The sequence below is a fragment of the Terrapene carolina genome, unplaced genomic scaffold (genome assembly GCF_002925995.2).
Source record: "Terrapene carolina triunguis isolate 2854851 unplaced genomic scaffold, T_m_triunguis-2.0 Scaffold612, whole genome shotgun sequence".
Classification (NCBI taxonomy): domain Eukaryota; kingdom Metazoa; phylum Chordata; order Testudines; family Emydidae; genus Terrapene; species Terrapene triunguis.
The window spans coordinates 784,219-791,541 of NW_020664963.1; the positions used below are offsets into that span (position 1 = coordinate 784,219).

The 7,323-nt window shown below is 46.4% G+C and overlaps 1 pseudogene; it reads left to right on the top strand.

Annotated features, from left to right (window-relative positions):
• Positions 1-1,175: 1,175 nt before the first annotated feature.
• LOC112116182 lies at positions 1,176-1,981 on the top strand (annotated as a pseudogene).
• Positions 1,982-7,323: the final 5,342 nt, after the last annotated feature.

Consider the following 7,323-nt stretch of genomic DNA (forward strand, 5'->3'; position numbering starts at 1 on the left):
TTTCTTCAGGTATGTTAGCAACAAGAAGAAAGTCAAGGAAAGTGTGGCCCCTTACTGAATGCGGGAGGCAACCTAGTGACAGAGGATGTGGAAAAAGCTAATGTACTCAATGTTTTTTTTGCCTATGTCTTCATGAACAAGGTCAGCTCCCAGACTACTGCACTGGGCATCACAGCATGGGGAGGAGGTGACCAGCACTCTGTGGAGAAAGAAGTGGTTCGGGACTATTTAGAAAAACTGGACGAGCACAAGTCTATGGGGCCGGATGTGCTGCATCCGAGGGTGCTAAAGGAGTTGGTGGATGTGATTGCAGAGCCATTGGCCATTATCTTTGAAAACTCATGGCGATCGGGGGAGGTCCCAGATGACTGGAAAAAGGCTAATGTAGTGCCCATCTTTAAAAAAGGGAAGAAGGAGGATCCGGGGAACTACAGGCCAGTCAGCCTCACCTCAGTCCCTGGAAAAATCATGAAGCAGGTCCTCAAGGAATCAATTCTGAAGCACTTAGAGGAGAGGAAAGTGATCAGGAACAGTCAGCATGGATTCACCAAGGGCAAGTCATGCCTGACTAACCTAATTGCCTTCTATGAGGAGATAAGTGACTCTGTGGATGAGGGGAAAGCAGTGGATGTGTTATTCAACAACAAAGATACAGCACACACATGTATGCTTCTTTGGGCAGGGACTGTCTTTTTGTTCTGCCTTTGTACAGCAGCTTGCATCATAGGATGCTGGTCCAAGACTGAGGCTCCAAGAAGCAACCACAATACAAGGGTTCTACCCAATTCAGGGAATCTCAGGGACCAGGGATTGTGACCATTAGTTGGGAGGTGTCCAGAATGAAAGTTGCATCTTAGGAAGTGGCACAGTATGGAAAGCTCTGAGAACTACACAGCTGAATTGTCATTGTAAATTATTACCATCCATGCTGAAACGTCCAGTTCCCTATGATAGCACATGCATGTGTGTTGTCACATTCACCCCTCTCAGAATGTCAATTAATGTAATTTTATTTTTCCCCTATTATATTTCTCACAGCTCATCACTTTATGAATAACAGTCAATAAAAAGTCAAAACAATGTGAGTGAGTTTATTCTCTTGGGACTTTCCACCGCTCAAGATTTTCCTCTTCCCGGTTATTTACTTATTTACCCTGCTGGGGAATGTGGTGATCATGCCGGCAATAAGGACTGATTCTCAGCTTAACACACCCATGTACTTCTTCCTCTTCCACCTCTTCTTCCTTGATGTCTTCTATTCCTCTGTCACCATCCCCAAGATGCTGGAGAACTTCCTATCAAAGCAAAAAACTATTTCTGTCTATGGCTGCTTTGCACAGCTTTTTCTTATTATACTGTCAGGTGGTACTGAAGGATTCATGCTTTCAGCGATGGATTATGACCAGCACGCTACCATATGTGACCCACTGCACTATGTGAACATCATGAACAAGTGAGTCTGCAGTCACCTGGTGGCTGGTGCATTGAAAATGAGTTTTTTTGTTTGCACTCGTCAACACTCTTTTTCTATTCAGCGTAAACTTTTGCAGACCCAATGAAGTCAATCATTTCAGCTGTGAGCTCCCTTCACTGCTAGCTGTGTCCTGCACCAGACCTTCACCAATGAAGTGGTTCTTCTTACGTCCATTGTGATATTTGGATTGAGCTCCTTCATCCCCATTTTGGTCTCTTACATTCACATCATCTCCACCATCCTGAGGATATTCTCCGTGGAAGACAGGCGTAAAGCTTTCTCCACCTGCAGCTCCCACCTCACTATGGTGTGTTTATTGTACCTGACGTCTCTCTTCCGTATATGAAACCCAGGGCAGCATCCCCCATGGTTCTTGATGAATTCTTCTCCATCCAATACAGCATCTTAACTCCCATGTTAAACCTCATCATTTACAGCCTGAAAAACAAAGAAGTGAAAATGGCTCTGGGGAAAATATGCTCAAGTCATGTTAGTGATGTTCCTTAACAAGCTAGTAAAGATGCACAGAAGAACTGAGTGTTCAATAGCCTGAGCTCATACAATGAACTGAGAATGCATACTCATGTCGTTACATTTAGAAGTACTTAATTTTTTTCTTTAATGATATCTGTGATAGAGATGACAATTTCCTGAAATATGTTTGGGAGATCTTACTGTAGTAAGTTCCTGCATCGTTGTGGACCAGGCACTGTCTGTAATTCCATGTGGGAGGGTGACATCAGCCCTGGAGGAACTAAGAATGGGGTGGGGTGCTAATTAGGCAAATTCACTCAGGTTGTAACACCTCTAGAGAGGTACTCCCACCTGGAAAGGCTTATGTATACTGGTTCCAACTGGATTCTTCAGAGCCTAACACACCAAGAAAGGACTTTTGGACAAATAACCTAAGTTTAAATCGACTCAGGGCCTTCCTTCTGATCCAGAAAAGAGACAGGACCTTCAGTTTTGGGGGCCCTCAATCCTTCCTGACAGGGGGTGAAAGGACTTTGGCCTACTGAGGCTCCATAAGATGGATAGAATCATAGATTATTAGGGTTGGAAGGGACCTCAGGAGATCATCTAGTCCAACCCCCTGCGCAAAGCAGGATTAATCCCCAACTAAATCCCCAAATGGCCCCCTCAAGGATTGAACTCACAACCCTGGGTTTAGCAGGCCAACGCTCAAACCACTGAGCTATCCCTCCCCCCGATGGATGACCTCTGGTAAGCTTTTAGCATACATATAGGAAATTGGATTTTTGTATGTGTTTTCTCAGTAATGCTTTCACCTGAAGAATAAATGTATTTGTTTGGAAAGGGATGTGGGTACCTTTTAACTGCTGTCAATTATGTTCTTCATAAGCCTTTGGAGAGAAAGCAAAGCATAGAAGCAGACCTGCTTAGGCAGTCTGGCTTGCTGGGGATATCACAGGGTAGGCAGGGAACTATGCAGCCTGGAAAAATCCCTGGTCAAGAGGGATAGAAATCTGGATCTCTGCCCAAGAAAGGTAACAGCCAGATGCCTAGAGGGGGTGCCCTCAAGGGACTATGGAGGGAGAACACAGGCACATTTGCCCTGAACTGTGACAACAACCTTTGAGTTGGAAAGGACTCAGCAGTACCCAGCCTGAATATTAAGGCATGAGCTAGTGTCTTTAAAGATCAATATGGAGGTCTGTCTCCCAGACTTTCATCTTCATTCTCCTCAGGTTTCACACATGCACTTTGCGGTGGGTGGGTGAGAAAGGACCAGACTACCATTTGACTCTACCTCCACCCTTGCCACACCCCTGGCTGCCACCTGAGATCCCTTATGCAGCCTGGCACAGAACAGAATTTGTAAACCTACTACATTCCACCACTACTTATGCAACTGATGGGGCCCTATGTGCATAAATGTACTTGGACCAACATGTAATATCTTAAGTGGAATGCAGACTCAAAGGGAGTTTGCTTTGCAGGACAGGGAGGCAAAAGATGGAAATCTGACCCAACCCGCTCTATCCAGTCCCAGCTCACAAAGTGCTCATAATATAGAGTGAATTTGTAGGTGGTGTTGTAAGGCAGGAAGGATGGTTGGGGCATTACAGAGCTAGCTTGATGTTTGGGAGACCTAAGGGCCATTCCCAGCTCTACCATATGACCCCCATGTGATGTGCAGCCAGATTTTGAAAGGTATTTTGGTGCCTGAAGTTGAGGGTAGGTGCCTGGTTGCGTTTTCTAAAGCTTCATTTGAAAGCAATGAGATTTAACAATCTAGGAAATAGTGGGATTTTTAAAAGCACCTGGGCACCTAAATATCTTTAAAAATCTGATCACCAGGCACTTTTGAAAATCTCACTATCTGCAACATTAGGCCTAAACTTCTCTGAATACCTTTAAAAGTTTGGCCCTTCATCTCTTACTGTGTATCAGGTATAACAGTAACTCCCTATCCCACAGAAGTGTGGTGAATACAAAGATATTGAAGACTGTGAGGTGCTCAGATAATACCATGAGGAAGGTTATATAGGAATCTGCCATAGACAGATAAATGTGTTCTAGGTATTAGGAGTAAGTGTACACTGCATAGCTACCCCAGGCTTGGATTCAGGGTTAAGCCCAAGTCTCCCATACCATCCACACACAACTCACTTTGATTTGGGTCAGCAAGCCCTCAGGACTCAGGCCTGCAGACCCTGGTAGGGGAGTGGGTCTGTGCCTGAGTCCCACTGCAATGTGGGTCCAATCCCTGTCATTTTGCAGTGTGGACGCAGCTCAGGCTGCAGACCCAAATCAGAAGGTCTGGGCAGTGCAGTATAGATGCATTATCGTGGCTGTGAGACCCAGGTCAACCCAGGATTACAATGCCATGTGGATGCTTAAGTGTGGGCTTGGGAACACGGAGTCCACCAGCCCAGATCCCACAGACCTGGGTTTACAATGCAGTGTAGACATGCCGTTGGAGTCCATTATTGTCTCAGGGAGAAAATACATCCTAGTGACAAGAGTTAGGAACTGGGAGCTAATACTGTTCTGGACTAAAATATATTTGTATGTGTGGAGGCTGGTAGGGGCAGTGTGCTGGAAGAGAAGCTGAGCCCTGATTAGGGGGCGGGGCTTCTTTGACTAGGGGCCCTATAAAGGTAGCCAACCAGTCAAGCAGCGGCATAGACAGCTGCAGCGGCACAGGAGCCAGCAAACAGAGCTGTAAATAGGGGAGTTTGAGTGAGAGTTCTGTTGGAGGAGTTTGGGGGGAAGACCAAGAGAGGCAGGCAGAGGATCATAGAGGCTAGTGAAGGGAGTGTGCAGTGTTCTAGCAGTGTTTTGGTGCTTGTTGGGGGTTTGTTTTTCTGTGGGTGGTGGTGGTGGTGTGGTTTGGTTTGTGTTTTCCAGATTTACAGGATTTAGGTGGGAAACCTATGACAGATACAGAGGCAACAGTGGTAGTGACCCGAGCGGTGGAAGACACAATGAATATGACTGGATATGGAAGTTGCGGTATGTACATGATCCTGGAGGGCGTACCTGAAAAGAGTTTTGTCTGCATGAAGTGCCGCCTGATAGAACTGATGGAAGAAAAGATCCAAGGATGGGAGATGCAGGTGGAAACTCTGGTTGAGTTTAGAAGGGGGTTCGAGCGGATTATGGAGCAAAGGCATGAGGAATCTGAATGGAAAAGCTCAGACTTGCAGATGGAATCAGGACCAAAGAACTCTGAGGGGAGACTGCTGGGTGAGGAAAGTGGAAGTATGTGACTAAGAGAACCAGGAAGAGGAAAAGACAGGCTAGTGAAGGAGAAATAGAGCTCAGGAACAGGTTTGTGGTGTTGGAAAATGAAGAAGGGGCACAGCAGGTAGCCACTGAAGGTGAGAGGGCAAGGAAGAAGAGAAGAGCAGCTAGTCTTGTAAGAAGAGGGGAAGAGTCAATGGACATAACAACACCAAATATGAGCCCCAGGAGGATACGGGATGGGTTGTGGAGGATTGCAAGGGAGAATAGGAATGAAGAGGACTTGCAGCCAGAGGGAACAGGGGATAAACCGGAGAATCACACAATCACCAGGAAAAGGCAGGTCTACGTGATTGGGGACTCCTTACTGAGAAGAATAGACAGGCCTGTAACCAGGGCTGATCCAGAGAACAGAAGAGTGTGCTGTCTGCTGGGTGCAAAGATACAGGACGTGGACTTGAGGCGAAGAGGATCCTAACGGGAGCGGAAAAGAATCCGCTGATTGTCCTTCATGTGGGAACGAATGATACGGCTAGATTTTCGCTGGAACATATCAAGGGAGACTATGCCAGGCTGGGGAAGACGCTTAAGGAAATCGAGGCTCAGGTGATCTTCAGTGGGATTCTGCTTGTTCCTATAGAAGGGCAACAAAGGAGTGACAAGATTATGATGATCAACAGATGGCTCAGGCAGTGGTGCTATAAGGAGGGCTTTGGGATGTATGGTCACTGGGAGGCATTCATGGACAGAGGACTGTTCTCTCGGGATGGACTTCACCTGAGTAGGGAGGGAAATAAACTTCTAGGATGGAGGCTGGCACAACTGATTAAGAGAGCTTTAAACTAGGAATTGTGGGGAGATGGTTGGAAGATGTCCAGGTAATCTCCACGCCAGATATTAACATTGAGAGGGAAGAAAACAAAGTAAGAAAGGATACAGCCATGGGTAGGAGAATGGACATACGGAGGAAGCGTAGTGTAGATACCATTCTAATAGGTGATACTGGTGGTAGAATGTTTGGGCCTAATCGGGTAAAGAATGTGAGCGAAGCCAAACAGCAAAAATTAAGATGTTTGTACACCAGTGTGAGGAGCCTAGGTAACAAAATAGAGGAACTAGAGTTACTGGTGCAGGAAGTGAAACCGGATATTATAGGGATAATAGAAACATGGTGGAATAGTAGTCATGACTGGAGCACAGGTATTGAAGGGTATGTGCTGTTTAGGAAAGACAGAAATAAAAGCAAAGGTAGTGGAGTAGCATTGTATATTAATGATGAGGTAGACTGTAAAGAAATAAGAAGGGATGGAATGGATAAGACAGAGTCTGTCTGAGCAAAAATCATATTGGGGAAGAAAGCTACTAGAGCCTCCCCTGAGATAGTGCTTGGCGTGTGCTATAGACCACCAGGATCTGATCTGGATATGGATAGAGACCATTTTAATGTTTTTAATGAAGTAAATACTAATGGGAATTGTGTGATCATGGGAGACTTTAACTTCCCAGATATAGACTGGAGGACAAGTGCTAGTAATAATCATAGGCTCAGACTTTCCTAGATGTGGTAGCTGATGGATTCCTTCACCAAGTAGTTGCTGAACCAACAAGAGGGGATGCCATTTTAGATTTGGTTTTGGTGAGTAGTGAGGACCTCATAGAAGAAATGGTTGTAGGGGACAACCTTGGTTCGAGCGATCATGAGCTAATTCAGTTTAAACTAAATGGAAGGATAAACAAAAATAGATCTGTGACTACAATTTTTTATTTCAAAAGGGCTAACTTTAAAAAATTAAGGAAATTAGTTAGGGAAGTGGATTGGACTGAAGAACTTGTGGATCTAAAGTGGAGAAGGCCTGGAATCAGGGCCGGCTCCAGGCACCAGACGACCAAGCACATGCTTGGGGTGGCCCCTTAGAAGGGGCGGCCAATGTTGGGGTGGCGGGGGGCGCTCGTGGTGTTTTTTTGTTTTTTGTTTTGTTTCGGTCGGGCAGCGTGGGAGGGGTGTTTCGGCGGTGCTGGGGGGGTTTGGGAGGCCTGGCGCTCAGGGGGTGCGGGGGTTTGGGTGGCGCAGCGCGGCGCTCCGGGGTTTGGGCGGCCTGGCCCAGCCCAGCACTCGGGGGGGGGGGGGGGGGGGGGGG